Source organism: Gadus macrocephalus, chromosome 11 (genome assembly GCF_031168955.1).
Source record: "Gadus macrocephalus chromosome 11, ASM3116895v1".
NCBI classification, from domain to species: Eukaryota; Metazoa; Chordata; class Actinopteri; order Gadiformes; family Gadidae; genus Gadus; species Gadus macrocephalus.
The window spans coordinates 18469217-18487368 of NC_082392.1; the positions used below are offsets into that span (position 1 = coordinate 18469217).

At 44.8% G+C, this 18152-nt stretch overlaps 1 protein-coding gene across 1 annotated transcript in view; it reads left to right on the top strand.

Moving 5' to 3' along the window:
- Positions 1-18152, top strand: part of cdkal1 (CDK5 regulatory subunit associated protein 1-like 1) — a 220015-nt gene that overhangs the window by 39780 nt on the left and 162083 nt on the right.

The window sequence follows — 18152 nt, forward strand, 5'->3', positions numbered from 1 at the left end:
GTTGCCGTGTTTGTTACTTTAAATTTAAAGGGCAGACAGAGTGAGATACTGAAGTAAACAAATGAATGAGGAAGATGGAAGAGGGGCTTTTAAAATGAGACCAGTCAATGTGCCAAGTCAATACGGCGCTTCGTAGCGAGGGCCTAAGTGGTTAATATGCATTATTGCCCACGGTGGTTGCATTTGATCAGTGAGATCGCGATCTGGGCTGTTGCACTGATTTCACGTCATTGATTTCTGGCTTGGTAAATAAAATCATTCTAAATAGTAAATCTGATGTAAAAAACAAAACAAACATTGCTTTTACGTAAGTCCAATTATCTCTGGTTTTGCGTCGTTAGTTTGTTTGGAAAACAAACTAACCACGTTAATATTCTCAAATCTTGGATAACAGTTACACACAGGCATAATAACATGGCTTGAACCTGGAACTGGACGTTTAAATGCGTTAAAATTATTTTATTATTTGGCTTGGTAGTTATTTCAGGGGAAAATGTTTCAGCCACACGTGTGATCTGTATTACGTTTCCGGATTCTAAGCCAATTGAAACCAGTTTGTTGGTTTATCTGTTTTTCAAAGTGCATCGAATACACTTACAAGGTGGTTCTAGCCTTTACATTGTGTGTTTAAACAAAGTGACAAGCCGAAGCGAGTGGCATTAAGGTCAGAAATGTTCTCTGCTCATCAAAGAATGACATCTAAGTTCTAAACAACCTGCAATCTAAAGTGACCTTTACTGCTCTTTACCGGTGGTGGTTGTTTTCTGTGGAGGCTGGCTGTTTTTATGTGCGCACACAGACTTATACACATACTCAAAGTCACACACACGCCACAGAATTCTATCAAACTGGACGTATACACTGCTCGCTGTGCATACATCAATTTATGGTTTGTTGAACACACACACACTCTGCCTGTGGCTGAGTTTTCGGTCCAGGCCTGAGATTGGCATTTAATCTGTCAGATCTGCAGGGCATTAGCCTACATTCAGGGGAAACACACACACACACACACACACACACACACACACACACACACACACACACACACACACACACACACACACACACACACACACACACACACACACACACACACACACACACACACACACACTCGACCAAATACACACAGAGGGTAAAGTGTGTGTCTGAGCCCCAGTGTCTTGATGTGTTTAGCCCGTTTGAGCCCGTGGCAGAAGACCCATTCTTGGGTCGCGACCCGTCTGCCATCACCCTGAATGTGTCATATAGCATTTCTCAAAAGAATACTATGTATTAAATATTTATGTTTTGTTGTATTTTCCTTTGATTTATATGCCGGTATTGTTAGTTAGTTATACGTTTCCATTTTCACAATATAGCGTCTATGATTTCATCCGATTTTCAAAAAAAATACCGGATCAGTAAGCAGTATCGATAAGAGTAGCAGTGTTTTTAAAATCCTAAAGGTACCCATCCATAATTATCAATGTTACGAACTGGGGGTCGGTGGTGAGACAATTTGTATCTATCGGGAAAAAATGACCGCTTTGTACCAAAAGTGTTGCCAAAGAGAAAGAAGCGGAAATCATCGAGATTGCCCCTTAAATATTTCCAAGACTTTCAATGATTGAACAGCCAGACAAAAGGTATTCATATTTAATGGGGGGTCGCCCTTGACTATGACTACCTCTTTGCCGGAATGCAATCAGTGCCTGTCATACAGTCTGCAAAGCAGTCCATCGTCTAAACTCATACCCTGACTGTTTCCCGAATTCTTTGACTGACGGGGACGGCGGTGAGCATTGGTAGCATGTAGATACGGTAAACACGATGCATATGATGATGAGAAGTAATGGACCCACAGTCCCTGCAGAACAGAAGGGTGCCTACAGCTATGATTGGTGGAGACATATCCCACTGCTAGGCTAGAGTCCAATCCCCTTGAATTTTCTCTCTGCTGGGAAAGTGTTGTTTCATTTGATGCTTTCTTTTTAATGCTGTGTGTGTGTGGGGGGGGGGGGGTGTCTGCCTGAATGTGTGTATGTGCTCGCCCACCTCTCTTCTCCCCTCTTCATAAACAACCTGTCACATCCCGTCTTGAAAATGGGTTTGAATGTAGGGCTCAACACAGCATGGGGCCTGTATATCTCTGGCTAAGTGTGTGTGTGTGTGTGTGTGTGTGTGTGTGTGTGTGTGTGTGTGTGTGTGTGTGTCTTGTGTGTGTGTGTGTGTGTCTTGTGTGTGTGTAAGTCCTAAAATGGAGGCTTGCACACAGTAGGGGGTAGCCGCATCTCCCGCCGGCCCATCCCACCGTCCGACTCGATCCTGTTAAATCAGCCTTGAGTTCACCCCCTCCACCTCTAAAGGGGAGCAGCGTCGCTCTAATTGACTTTGGAAACACGTCGGGTGGGCGGTAAGGTGAGAGATCGAAAAAGATAGTGCTGCGCGGTGTGCACTCGTGTGTGTGTGTGTGTGTGTGTGTGTGTGTGTGTGCGCATATCCGTTGGTGTCCATATCCAAGCACACTGTTATTTTTATTTTTAGGCTGATGATGGGTGTAGGTCCTCACGCCTAGGTACAGCCTGAGTTTGGATGAGTGGTCATTGGATTAAAAGGTTAGGGTTTCCTCCAGGTTTCTCCTACTCTGCCCATGTGTTGTACACTAATAAAGGTGTAATCGTACTTCAAGTGAACACAAACGCAAGTCTTTTGTGCATTAGTAGATCATAGGCAAGGCTTGTAGGTAGGCTTAATACTTTGGGCGTTCCAATCCAATCCACTTTATTTATATGGCACAATTTAAACAAACACAAGGTTCCCAAATTGCTGTACAACAAGATAAGAAATATATAAAGATCATTTAAATACACTGCCCTCATAACACGTGGGTTTTAAGATGGGATGTATGAAGAGACAGTGAAGGGGCCCCACCCATTTTTATCAAGGCATGGCCATTGCTATGTCTGTCTTTTAGTTTGGTAAATACATTTAGGATGTCCATAATTGCTGCCTGAGATGTTGACCGATACTGACATGGTGACTTCACGGCACCCCTTTAATGCAACGTAACACCAATTTAGGCCTTGTGGTCATACGGCCCCCCTACTGCGCTTAAAGCTTTGCTCCGATGCACAACAGTAGATCTAAGTCTTTAATACAGAGCAAAGTTAATACATTGGATTTGGGATCTAGCACCTAAGTGCTTTGTCACGCACAGCGCTTCCTTCCTGGAATGGGGAATCGGATATGCCCATATGTTTCAGTCATCCGAATTAAGCCTGGGATCTTGAAGGATTGTCTGGTAATAACCATCGCTGTGCTGCTCTCCCAGCACTGCCGGGGTTCTGGTATATCAACAGCTTGTGTTAAGAGTGTCAGACACAGCATGCTATCACAGGGGCTCAGTGACAAACACGTTAACCCAGTTCTCAACTTGTTTGCAGTAGTGAATTGGTTTTACGAGTCAATTTTTTTTTTGAAAATCATTTTAGGATTGATGGAGGAATAAGGCATATTATGATATTAATAATAATATATGTTATATAATAAGGCACACAGAAAAATCGCACCCTATCTTGATTGAGATGATAGTGATGTGAAAGCCAACAAAATAAGATTGTATTGTTCCAGAAGAAAAAGGCGGTCTCTTTTAATCCGTCCAGATTCAACTGCCTTTGCTGAGCTCTGTCGGAGCACTTAACCCCGGTGGATCAGAGCCGTCCCACACAGTCACATGCCCCCAGTGTACATCCTCCTGTCCCTAAAAACACTTATGTCTTCTCAAAGAAGGATGCTTATATCACTTTTTGACAGCCAGGAACTGAATCTGTCTGATTTCACAAGAAGACATGGACAGCCCTTTATGGGTAAGGCCCTCACTTCAGGATGTTGAGACAACGATATATTAAACAGAAACACCCGAGTGGTCTCTGTGACTTGACACGTTTGAATCACATGTTCCATGTTGTGCCTATTCAGTCACCACGTAACGAATGTGAGGACTCGCATGAGCAAGCTATACGGGGAGTACGACGGACCCAGACTGAGTGATGTGAGCTGAGTTGTAAGCGATACACTCGCCTCCGTTGAGCACATGCGGTATGTAGAATGTATCGCCGCCGGATCAATGGCAACTGCACAAGATCGATGTAGACGCAGCGACCGCAAACGTTCCAGTGGGGTTATTGATCAACGTCTGCAGCGGTGCTCCATCTCGGATCCACACCCCGGCTGTGATTAAAAAAAGACGCAAGCCGACATCAGCCGACTGATGAAACCGTCTTGAGATGAGGTTCCCACGAGGGGGATGTTGAAGCCTGTGGTTCTGCAAAGCGAGGTCTGCAGAACCCCCCCCCCGGAACCCAGTTTGCTGGAAGTGAAGGAGATCAGTCGTGATAGCCCCAATGGGAAATGTAGCTGTTCTGGATATGATAGTACACCTTTAATAAACCTATACCTGATGTATTTATAGGCTCTCAAAGGAACGGCGATGTATGATATAGGCCTGACACTATAGGAAATAACTGGGTTCTATACAGGTGTGTATGGCTGGAGTTTCTTTTTATGAAAGGTTAGTAAAGGTTTTAAATACATGAACACATCTTTAATTTTTTTAGGATTTTTTTATTTGATATTCGCTAGAAAAACCAAAAGTTTACGGAAAAGGGAAATTGCGTTCGGTTTAGCCTTGTTCTAAGGCCGATCATATGAACAAGATTTCACACTATTAGATCTTTGGTATTGACATTGAGTGGGAATCAAATGTGTAAACGACACTATCCTTGCATCAATCAGCTCTCAATGAGCTATTGAGATAAGGAAGCAACAATGACAATATATTGAAATGAAATAAAATTCATCACCGTGGATAAAATTGTGTGTGGAAATGTTGGACGAATAAATCAAATTATACTATGGTATTAAACCAAATTGTTCTTAACGGCTTGATTCTTTTTTTTATTGATAATTATAATACTAGTTTTGACTTAGCCTTGACTTATAGAGTCTTTGTTTGTTCTTTCATATAATTAATTAAATCATTAAAAAAGGTAAATGTCATCAGCATTATTATTATATCCCACTGTATCTCCTAATAAACAACGCAGGCCTATCCTTGTCTAACCCCTCAAAAAAAACAAACACCATAGCCCTTCTGTATGGGGCATAATATCTACTACACTGGCAGGCCTAATCGGTTGCATCGCGTTAATTATAGGTCTAATTGTAACTCCTACGCGACTTGATTAAAACAAATAACACATAAATACAAACCCACCACACCAATGAACGTGCTGTGGTAGTCCCACTTGGAAATAGGCAGAGCTGGGTTGGGTCTAACCTCTCACGCCTGCCCCGTCAAAGCCCTGGTAGTCACACTCGCGCACGTTTCCCCCCTCGCACTGATTGCTGGGCATGCTCCGTAACACAAAACAAAAAATAGCAGGAGACAAAACCAGAATGCGGCAGCCCTGTCAATCCGTCAAGGTCCCGACGTTGGTCCCTTGGGAGGATTGGAGACACCAGAGTATCCTGTCTCTCACCAGCATGTCGATGACCGAGATCTCATAGCGACACCCCATCACCGTGGAGAAAGAGGACCCCAACCAAAAGGACAACCCCCCCCCCCCCGCCCCCCCCTCCCACAACCCCCTTCCCCAGCCACAGATGATGGAGGAGGGGTGGGGGGCTGAGCTTAATGGAGGTTGAAGGAGGATGCAGGCTGGGGCATTGGTGTTTCTCTAGTCGGTCCTGGGTGTATTGGCCGCGGATTGAGACGGTGTCAAATGTCAGCAGCAATAAGATAACAATTTTGTTTTGTGGTTAGAGGATTGTGCCGGGTAGTAAACATTGTTATTGTTTTTTATGGGGGCCGTATATTGAGTTTCCTAAGCATCAGGGGAGATCAGGTATTAGTGAGGGACGGCCGCCCTAATGGTCATTATGTTGTGTGATAACACCGCCGTGACCTCTGCTCAGAGGTCATGTTGAACCGTCAAAATTCACCCTGGTGGGGATCAGGGTCACACTCTCCTCAGCAGGTGATGAATCACCTGTGCGTGTGCGTGTATGTGTGTGTGTGTGTGTGTGTGTGTGTGTGTGTGTGTGTAGTTCAAAGTGTATCAACGTTTCGCCCTTTATCTTTCTATGTCTTAAGCGGGGATAAGCAGAAGAATTGCCGGTTCAAATATGTAAGATGTTATCCCTTTTGATGTGCTTACATGTGTGTGTTTGCTCTGAAATGTCAGGATCAGCTTTACATTTCTAAACTTTGATATTGTTCGTTTACTGTAGATCAGGTTTCCTAGGATCAAGGAGACGTGTGGGTAGGTTCCTGATCAATGACATGAAAGTTATTTCCCATGGTACCTGTGTTTGTGTGTGTGTTGGTGTTCGTGTGTGTGCCCTGGTGCATTGTCCCTTAAAGGCATGTGGTAGGCCAGACCTCGGTCTCACAGGAACATTCTCACTGCTACTATGACAGCTCGAAATTGACGAGGAACACACACACACACACACATACACACACCACTAACCCTAGCTTGATTAAATTTAGACATTTCAATATGACACCTTTCCAATTTTCTTTTTTGTGTCATTTCCTTGGTTTTGACCTTGTTGTGTTGATTTTCTATAAAGGCTTTCATTCAACAATGTATGAGTTTTGAGATATGGAAGTAACTGAATTTACAGCAATGATTTTAATTCAAACATGAGGCCAACCCATTTTAAATAGGCCTGCAGCAATACAGATACAATACACTGAAATGTGTGGCATATTTATATTTTACGAATAATAATCAAATTGCTTTTATTCAAAGCCTTTACATTGAATCTTTCATGATCATCTTTTTGAGGATGTCTTTATGAGCAATTAGGGTTTGGTTATCTTGCTCATGCATGCCTAAAGGTTGAATGAACATTGAGGCATGACACAAGAACCTTTCTGCCAGGGGTCACACCCTAACGACAGCACTATGCTAAGTCCATCCAAATATGCACATTTTAGCTCAAATAACAGGAATAGAGTTATCCCCGTTAATACAGCCATCATCTCCTTTCGGTTGTTCTTGTTTGGAGAAATGCCATTAAATGGTGAAACTCAAACCCAGTACAAGATTTAGAAATATAAAATATAAATGAATCGCTAAGTCCCCTGTGTTTACCCTGATAATTAATTCTTTCACATTGCCCGCACTGTCAAGTCTACCGTCGGGTTTGTGGGAACACGTTGAGTTTCTTGTCACTCACTACAAAGGCAGCGTGTGTTTGTGTTGAGGCCCTGTTAGCCAGGCCCTATGCATAATTCACTGTGATCTCCTGTGATCAGCACAGGAGAGATCTCATTTAAAGCTTATTAGTGTAGAACAGGAATAGCAAACAAATGTCGAGGCAGACGAGCTGAGCTTAGCTGAAATAATAGAGAAAATAAGTGCATACAGAGAGCTATTTGTTTTCTCTACTGCGTTCAGTATTCACACACACCCCTTTGGCTTTTTCTACGTTTCTTATGCTCCTAAAATTGATTGAGTTTGTTTTGACAAAGCCAGTTTTGTAGGAAACATTCAAAAATAGTTCTGCTGTAATAAAAAGGACCTATTTACATTATATTAATATTAATGACCAGAGCCTTTTCTCAGAAGTTTGTTTAAGACCATGGCAGGGTTAAGCACCTCAATTTGCTGCTTTTACCTTTCTATTCAGGTCAAAGAGGTCAATTTTGCTTATATCAGACATGGTAGTCTTGTTGCTTGTCGTCGGAAGGTCTTTATGTATTTTTGGCAAACTCCATGCAAGTAATTTTCTTTTTTACTAAAGTGCAGCTTCCGTCGCAAACCTCTTCCGTAATGGCCTGGTTGGTGGAGGGCTGCAGAGGTGGTCTAGATGATTGGGTAATCACAGAGGAACCTGGTGGTTCTTAACCTCTGACCATGGCTTTCTCCTGCTATGGCTCAGTTTGGCCAGCAAGGGCAGCTCTCGTAGGTGTCTTGGGGAGTTCCAAAGTTCTGCCATTTTAGAATGACGGACGTCACTGTGATCTTCAGAGCTGCAGATATATTTGTTGTTAACTTCCCCACATTGGTGCCTCAACACAACCCTGTCTTTGAGCACTTGGGACAATTAATTTGTCCCCATGCCCTGGTGGTTGGTCTGACAGACATTGGCTCCTGGAAGAACTTGGATAGACATGTGTGTGCCTTTACAGAGCATGTTGTCCAATAAGTCTTATTTGCCGCTGGTGGACTCCTTTCTTTTTTGGATGCAACATAAAATGCAGAAAAGGCAGAAGAGACTGGAACTACTGCAATCAAGGTCCACTGCAGACTAAATGCCGGACGAAAAAACATCAACAATGTCTCTGCTTGCTGAGAGTTCCCACAGCATAATAACATTGCATAGAACTGTCTAGACCTGCCATGTAGCATATTTACAATGATATGGTCCAACCAATTGCAAATGTCGCGGTTCAGTGGTCTTATGTAATCAAACAAAAATAAAACCAGGATTTGTAAGCGGTTTAATTTATTCTCACAAATGTGTTTAATTTGCGACGAAACACTGTGCACACACAGTGGCATTCCCTGAGCCAAATGCAGATCCTTGTTGCCACTGTGCCAGCGGAGAGGCTTTCAACAGGGATTCCACACAAACGGTATCCTCTCTTGCGTTTGACCTTTTCATCGTGTTTTCAAACTTTTAAGAATCGAATGAGTCAATCGGTCCTCCCCACTTGGAGATAATAAGAGGTGGGCTGTTGGGTTTGAGTGAATTGAGGTCTGAGGGCCTGAATAGGCCCGTTGAGCTCCCGTGGTGGTGTGACTAAGCACTAGGAAAATGTCATTGTTGGAGTGAGCCGGTCTAACAGATGGTGTATTGATACTAGCCAACGGCCCCCTCTGCTCACCTGAACCGGGTGGCCCACAACACCTGCTGTCACCAGCCCCTCACCTGCTCGCTCTCACGCACGCACGCACGCACGCACGCACGCACGCACGCTCTCTCTCTGTCTCTGTCTTGCTCTGTCTTTCTCTCTCTGTCTATCTGCCTGTCTGTCTGTCTCTATGTATTTATCTCTCTCTTTGTCGCTCTCACTCTGTCTCTCTCTCTCTGTCTGTTTTCTCTATTCTCTTTCTTTCTATCTCTCTCCGTCTCTGTCTCTGTCTGTCTCTGTCCTGCTCTCTCTCTCTTTATCTCTCTTTCTCCTTCTCTCTGTCTCTCGCTCTATGTCTTGGTTTCTCTATTCTCTCTTTCTTTCTATTTTTCTCTCTCTCTCTGGCTCCGTCTCTGTCTCCAATTTACCAATCGTAAATTAACGTAATAAGAGTCACGTACATTCCAACTAGCATATTGATTGTGTAGTTGACCTATATTCCCCAATTTACACGTTTATCGTCTCCTTTTTGTGGCTGCCTTGTGGTGACACACAGAGTGTCACCACACTCGTTCAGGGTCAGGATTCCTCTCGGCTGTGCGGCGTGAGGCTAACACACATAACAGGTCACAGGACATCTGCCGCTGCAGCCGGCCGGGCAGGTGTCTGTGCTGTGAGTGGGACCCACAGTACTTTCTCAATGATCCCGGCTATAATGTACACAGTGACGCCCGTAGGTGTGTTCTTTCTTGTGCGGCTTGTGTTTAATCGTGTGGTGAGGTGATTTAAACGTGTGTGTGTGTGTGTGTGTGTGTGTGTGTGTGTGTGTGTGTGTGTGTGTGTGTGTGTGTGTGTGTGTGTGTGTGTGTGTGTGTGTGTGTGTGTGTGTGTGTGTGTGTGTGTGTGTGTGTGTGCGGTTGTGTGTGTGTGCGGTTGTGTGTGTGTGCGGTTGTGTTTGTGAATGTTTTGGGTATAAGCTACGGGCTCCTTGGCCAGCAGCTGCTGTTGTGTTTTTGTTTATCCCCGCCCTAACCGCTTTTAGTTACCCATAGGGGAAGGATTCCTTGCACAGAATGCCAAAGCCACTGAGAAACGGTGTTCCCTAAGGGCTCATTCATGTACAGACAATGACTCTGCTCACATAAGGTTGTCTAAGTTGTCTGTGTGTGTATGCATTTTATTTTCACGATTAGTCAACTGAATTTTTGCTTCAAATTTCTTCCCACATCACTACGGCCCGGAGGCAAAATGTGGTCGTTTTCTATATCCATATAAAATGTAATTCAGAACACCTCAACACATCTAATTTGGAAGTTGAATGATTTTCCAAGTACAATTTATTGCCGTCCTAAGAAATCTGTCAAAGTCACAGCCTAGGTTGAATGTATTCAGTTTTTGGGGAACTAAGATCGTTAGGGTTGTCAATTAAATCTGCTGTAGGTAAGATTTGACAGTTAAAGTAAAGAGAGAGCAGAAGAGAGCAATATGGTGCAAAGAAATGCCCCCCTCCCTCTCTCCCTATGTTTTTTATACAGGAATGATCGATTCACCAATCATTCATTTTTAAACCCTAAATTGTCTCATAAAGCACATTCCACTCACTCATACACGCTTGACGGCTGTGGCATTTCTAACAAATCATACTCAAATGAAAGCCCTTAAACCTCACCTGCAGCAGCTTTTAAGTACACTTATTGTGATCCGAATAATCGACTATCAAAGTATTAAGTGCAGCCTCGGTTGCTTCCCCCCAGACCCTGACTGTCAACCACTCTGAACCTTTATGTGAGTGGGACCATCGTTATCCTATTACATAAGCTACACTATTGAAAACTGTACACCTCCGTGCCACTGTAGGACGAATATCCTCTGACCTGGAAATACTCTTGACAGCTTTCTGCAAGGCTTTCACCTTATACAGGGTGGCAGGCATCCCTCGTTCTCCCCTTTTTGCGCCTGTCTCTTTCAGTCCAGTTGAGCTGTTCCCATGCCCCCCCAGGGACAACGACATGACTTGATTATCTGGAGAATGTATATATGGTTACGCAATACGCACACACACACGACCACAGGGCCACGGAGTTGAAAGGATACTATAGATGCATTGCTACCCACGCACTTAATGTCTTCACAGTGTGCATGTGACATGTTCGCTGTGTGTGTGTGCGTGTGTGTGGGTCACAAGCAGCCCTCGCTGGAGCTATATGATGAAGTTCAGAGAAGGGGACTGGACCGGGTTTGAGGTCATGCGAGATGACAGCTTGGAACCCTTGACCTTTAGGGTGCCTTATGCTCGTACAGGCGGGAGAGGGCTGTGGCACGCATGGCACTGATGGGAAGACAGGAGGAAGAGGAGGAAGAGGAGGAGGAGGAGGAGGAGGAAGAAGAAGTGAAGGATTGAAAAACGGGAACGGTAGCGAGGTGGAAGTGGTGCAAGGAGGAGTTGCGTGCTGATCTACGGCAGACGTTGAGAAGCTGACCTTATGGCGGACCTTTGTCTCACTGTGTGCGGGGCAGGTATCAGGTGGATACCGCTGTTTGTTTACAAACACTGAACCATCTTGGAGATCCTGTCACAGCAGTTTGTCTTCATTGTGGTTTTTTCCCCCCGTTATTATTTACTTTTATACGTTGCTTGCTTGTTAATTCCTTGCTGATCGAAGGGCCAACTAACTCAGAGCTGTGGACACTCGCAGAGGAAGGCACGTTGGAAGCAATTTGACCAAACAGGATTTGGAGTGACAGAGGCCCCGGGGCAAAAGCTCTGCGCTATAGGTACATATAGATGTATACATGTGGAAGGAAAGGGAAACACCCGCACACACGCACAGAGTGAGATGCCAACCTCTGTGAGGCATGAGGTCTTTGGATGGGTCAGTGGCTCCCCACCCCAGGCGCTTCTTAACCTACAAGCTTCTCTAAACAGACAGGCCGCTAGATGGGTGCGGAGGGGACGTACCGTAGCTGGGGGAGAATATGGCCGCGTTCCCCCCCCCCCCCCCCCCCCCCCCCCCCCCCCACCTCAGCCTAAATGTGGCTGCCGCAAACCAACCCTGACTCGCTGGCCACATGTTTGCCTGGGTTTATATGTGGCTCGCTTGACACTTTCCGTTGATCCAATTAGGTGAATGTTGTTTTTCTAGCTGAAGGAAAAGGCTTCATGAGCTTCTTCAGAAACTTTGGGAAAACTGGTGTCATCCAGTTTAAGTTCAAGTTTTTATCTGTCATATATAAAGTCATGCATGTTCAACTAGCAGGGAAAATGATTACTTTGCCTGCGCATTCAAATCTCCTCGGAGAGTAAACACAGCAATTACTGAAGGGAGAAGGTGAAATACAAGGTACTAGGTAAATATTCAATGATACAGATCAAATACAAATCCAAAATGAATTCAGTAATGGTATCTGAGATGCTGCTGTGCAGAAGGCAAGTTAATGAGCTAGAGATCGGCTAGTTTCAGGCCAAGTTGGATTGAGAAGGTTTGAATGAAGAACAGGGACATTGAATTGCTAACTGTTTTTGATTCGCCTTGTGGCCATGTTTCCCGTAATATGAAACAGATAATCAGACAAATTGGAGCGAAGCTCTCCAGGCAGCCCTCTTCATCCTCAAGAATAGTGGAAAAAAAACAATGAAAAATAGAGAAATAGAGAAAAAACATCGGCAACCTTCTTACAAGCCGAGTGTTTCCTGTTGAATTAAAAACCCTGGTTAAGGACTCCTCCTCCCTTTCCTCTCTCTTAATGATGTGAACCTTACCTTGAACCGTGCATTTTAATTGCCAACGACTGGGACACAGACAGAGCCCCCTCTGGAAACCATTTTCTTACATTTTGTCATTTCATAAATTAATTTGGGTAGGGTTTGGAGTGTGTGTGTGTGTGGAGTGTGTGTGTGTGGAGTGTGGTGGGCCCCGCTGAATAGCAATTTAATCAGACAGTTGGCTTTGTGCGCTCCACGTCGAGATTGTCTAAAAGGCTGTTATGTGGAATAAATAAGGTGTGGTGGTTGGAACGAGGAGGATGTTCAGAGGTGGGGGTTGGGGGGGCTGATGAGAACCTCTGCCCACTGGGTATAGAGGGGGGGGGGGGGGTGACATCAGTCTGCCATGAAGTTAGCAGGCTGACTAAAGCGTTTCTTAGCTCGCTAATGAGACTCCCGTAATCCCCCCCCAGAGCCCCCTATGTGAATCAAGGTACGGTCGCTGCCGCTACGCATCCGGACAACGTGGCAGCCATATCTCTTCAGAACGCACACAAAATTATGAAGCGTAAAAATTAAATGACTTTTAGCCCATCTCCTACAACCTATGAAAATGTGTCAGCAGGTATAAATAATTTATCCTTTGAATACAACACATGCCCATGGCTCTGTTAGTGTAATTTATGGAGCGTCCTTGTTAAGCTCTAGCAGTTCCAGAGCCCAAAAATGAAGGTGTCAGGCTCCAGATATTTTTGGATGGGGTGCAGAAGCACAATGACTAGCGCTGATTAGTAACCATTCATCACTTGTTTGGTTTGCGGACCAAAACCAAAAAGGATTTTTGGATCAATACATAGCTAACCCTTTCACACTTGCCTTACAAAATGCCTCTCCTCATGAAATACCCTGTTATGTTATTTCATTGGTGACTGCTTGGAATTCGACATCTAGACTAAAATCTTTTAATTGCAGGGCCCTAGGTTCAAGGTCTTTCATGGGTCAGCCAGCTGCCCATCAAGCAAGATTCAAAGGTTTTCATTTGTAACATACTCGTACAAGCAGCCCGGCTGACAAGCAGCAGTGTGAAACACGCACACAGAACAGCATTCCTGCTCATAACAACATTGTCTTCACGGCCCCTGCCGTCCCTGACCCCGTGTACCTAACAGCGAAGCCATTGTACCTTTCTCCGTGAAGCTAGTGGCTCACTGCTTTTGTCGTTTTCCAAAACAACATTCTTCTCGCTGCAGAAATATTTCAGTCAGCAGATCAACAGTGTGTTGGATTTCCAGGGAACAGAAACCCCATAGACGCAGTCTAGGTCACTGAGCATTCACGGTCACAACAAGGCAAAACACGCTTTCCCCAAACCCTCCGTCTGCAATAATTCACGACCCTCGGACCAATCGGCTTCGCAGACTCCTGCACCCGTGTGCTGCAGCCGTTCCATGAATTTATCACAGGGTTTATCCTGTCACCTCTGGGGTCCACATCCACAGTTGTTCCCTCCCGCCACCCCCCCCACCCTCTCTCTGTTTTCCCCGCTGTCTGGGTCGGCTTCAGTCCCCTTGGGGGCCATCTGGATCAACCAAGAGCCCAATGTATGCAAATGGGAAGAACACACACACATACACAGGTGCAAACACACAAAAAACACGCAAATGTGTAGACAAATTAATTTCTCTTAGTTGGCTTTTACATTGCTTGGAGAGTGTGTTCAATGTTTTTCATTGCATTGAACTTGTGTTTGTGTGTGTGTGTGTTCTGAAGTGTGCACTCAGCATTTGTCTCTCCAGTGGCCTCCGGCTCACATTTGTGTCCTACAGATGTGTTTCCTATCAAAGCGTAGTCTCTCCTATAGAATGCAGGGCTTAGCGATCTTATTGGATGTCAAGGGTCTCTCTCTCTCTCTCTCTCTCTCTCTCTCTCTCTGTCTCTCTGTCTCTCTGTCTCTCTGTCTCTCTCGCTCTCCGTCTTGTATAATGCAATTCACTGCAAATCTCTTTTGTCATATTCATGAGAGCCTTTTCCCCATGCAGGCGTGTTCCATTGGTGCGATTTATTTAACGCGCGTCTTTTCTTCTTAAAGCGGTCATCCGTTGTATACAACTCTTTTATAGTAATGCAATATTTATCACACGTTCAGCTCGGGTTTTTACAAGACAGATGTCATACATATCTTCACCTCACACAGGCATCTTTTCTTGGTGTGTTCTCAGGCCGTAATCTGAAAGGTTTGAGTTTTGCCTTTTTATTGGGCCCTGGTTGATGAGCAAGGCCCGTTCCATATTGGGCATCCCCAAAGGCCATGTGAACCAGCCACGTTATAGCCACATTGATTTGCAAACAGATTGCCTGTATCCTGTTAAAATAAAAGGCCATCTCTCCTCTAAACGCCTTTTATTAAACACGCCGGTGGTAATTCCCGGGCCCACGGACAACACATCTTTGCTATTGCAGCGCTGTGGTTTGTTGCTGTAATATAAAGTACCTGCGCTTTGACTACCAAAACAATCCAGATTCCTTCATGCGTTCTAACAAACCTTATATCCTCGAAAAATACAAAACGTTTGATAGACAATAGGCCGTCTGTGGTAATAATATAACGGTACACGGGCCATGAGTGAATGAGAGCCGGTATCGAAATCCCTACATAAGGCGCAAAATGACATCACCAAATATGTGACATTAATTCCAAGGCTTGCCCGTAAAAGGCAGGAATAAACATTCACAGCCAAAGGGGGTGATTAGTAATTAGAAAAAATATATTACTTAATATATAGAAGAAATATGACTTATACACATTGTACCTACAAATATGAATGGAATATCATTCCTGGACACAAATATTATATTGTAATTATATTATTATAATAGTATAGCATATTACTATACAGTATACTACAGTATAAAAACTCTCTTGGTGTGCTTATTAGCAAGGAGGCTGGTGTTCCTGTGATGGTATCCTTCAATGGACTATATCATCATGGGATGGAGTACTGTATCATTCAGGCTGCATTATCTGTGTTGCTCTGCTTTGCACAGTTTGCATTGCTTCCATCAACCGTTCCATCAGCATGACCTTCATAGGGGTCTGCTCCCTGCAGCTCCAGATCCTCCTGGATGCTCTGAAACTCAACAACTCCCAAGAGTTTCCCCCTCCAAGTGCAAAGATGCATTGTATGCTACATACGCCAGAGACGGCTGCACATGATTCAATGTGATCACCATGAACTTCTCTTCCTTACTCCACTTAAAAGCGACGGCAACTGAGAAACGGACTTGCTCGCAACCAAGTGAGAAAATGTGTAGGAGCAATGAGAAACCAGGGGGAGGATAGCCAGCAGCAAAGGACCTTAGGAAGAGAGGATTATCACAGCAGTTGAGTGCGGTGATTTATTGTAATCTTGTTCGAGTGTAAATCTGAAGCCTGCTGTTTAAATGTGGATTTTCAGTGCGTCTTGTGTTAAAATGCTCCCAACCTTCAGAATGCAATTTCCAGAATGCATCATTTTTGTGCAAAATGTTGGACTGGTTTACAACACAATTTCCACAGAAAACAATTATAACAGAAAAATAATGTAAAACCAAAGAAAAATATTGTAATTTAAATTGAAAAAAAAAACGCGTTCCACAAACCAACCAGTTGTCCTTCATCATCTGCGCTTTTTAAACCACCAATGAGATGGAGTCGCTGCCCTCCCCCTAACCCATCCCAGCCCTTATAGGTCACGCACTGCAGCCGTTCCCCTGTAGCGACGACAGAAACACATGCACAGAGGGTGTCTTGTCATGGTCCATCCCATTGATTCAGCGGGCAGCCGAGTCCTGTCTAACCTGACCGATTCTACGCTGTCCACTCAGCTGTTAAAAGTCGTATGGACAGCCCAGCGGAACGGCAGCGCGGCTTTGCATCCCCACATAGGTTAGCTGCTTGGGCTGTCTCGAAAAGCACCAACAGGTGTGGATACACGTGTGTGTGTGTGTGTGTGTGTGTGCGTGCCAGAGTAATATGGGGAGCAATGCATTACAACTATGACAGACTTGATATCTCTGACAGACGGGCAGTGGAGGAGGACGAGGAAGAGGGTGGGGGGGAGGGAGGAAGGGGGGGGGGGAAGCCAAAAAAGAAAGGACGCATGCACAATTGCATTGCACGCTCACGTTGGCTAAGGTTCGCACAGGGGGACCCAACGACATGCCGCTGCACACCTCCCTGCACTGATCTCTGGGGACATCTGCTCTGGGGCGCTGGCAGCCAGCACTCGCCCTGGCTCCAAACAATCTCCTCGGTGACTGCATCACACGGTCCCAGCCCTCCCTGTCCCATCCCATCCAGGAACCGCCTGTGACGTGATTGGTCCTTCCACCCCTGCGGCACCAAGTTGACGACTCGGGCGCTGGGGCCTGACTTGCTGTGTCAGCTGTGCCTGTGTGTGTGTGTGTGTGTGTGTGTGTGTGTGTGTGCAAGATTGTGTGTGTCCGTGTGTGTTTGTGTCCGTGTGTATGTGTGTGATGTTAGGAACACATTAATGGAGCGTTGGCGCATTTTGGCAGGAGACATTAAAGTATGCAGACAACGTGTGTGTGTGTGTGTGTGTGTGTGTGTGTGTGTGTGTGTGTGTGTGTGTGTGTGTGTGTGTGTGTGTGTGTGTGTGTGTGTGTGTGTGTGTGTGTGTGTGTGTGTGTGTGTGTGTGTGTGTGTGTGTGTGTGTGTCTGTCTATCTTCCGAGACCATGCCAGAGAACAAGTGTTGGTTGTTGCCGTCGATCTCTTTCCCGTGTTGTCTCTGATTTGAAGGAGAGGTTCTCGGCTCATTCTCTTCTGTTATTGTAACAGAGTGATGTGCAGCATTCCAGCGTTGCGTCTCGAGCTTTTGACAAGCTATGGGCACAAAGTGTCTCCCTCCCATCTCATGTTTTTAGATGATCAATTCAGAGACATTCTTAAGATTAACTTGGACAACAATCGTAGCGCTCACTCCTTTTCTTCCTTTCATGGCGATGCTGTGCCACTTAAAGACGAGATAAACAATAGCAGTCTCTCATTGCCCACTCTCCGGATGCCCTAAAAGTGGGGGTCCATTTACAAAACAACAGAGAGGCAGGTCTAATTGGGGTGGCTGTTAATTTGGATAGCGCGTTAATCTAATTAGGTTTATTTTCCCAACGGAGAACAGAGGCATACATAATTAGATGTTCGTCTTGGCCAAACAATTGCAGTTCCTCACCAACCTACTATAAATGTCCAAAAAATAAGAAGTTAAAGAAAGCGTTTTCCTTGTTCATATTATATTCTGCCAAGTAACCCTTGCTCCTTGGCCCGTTATTATTACAATGTTTGGTGATTTCTGGCAAATTAACAATAAATCCTGATAAAATGCATTCAGAGGCTGAACAATTCCTTATCATATCCACTTTGTGTGGAGAGAGGGTGCGAGAGAACGGGAGAGAGATGACAGAAAACACAGGGGAGAGGTGAGAGAGCTGATTGATTAATCCAACTTCACACTCGGCTGTCTGCTGTTGAAAAATCTCAACTCATTATAACACAGAATGAAACGGAAAAGTAAAATTAGACTGTTCATCGCCTCAC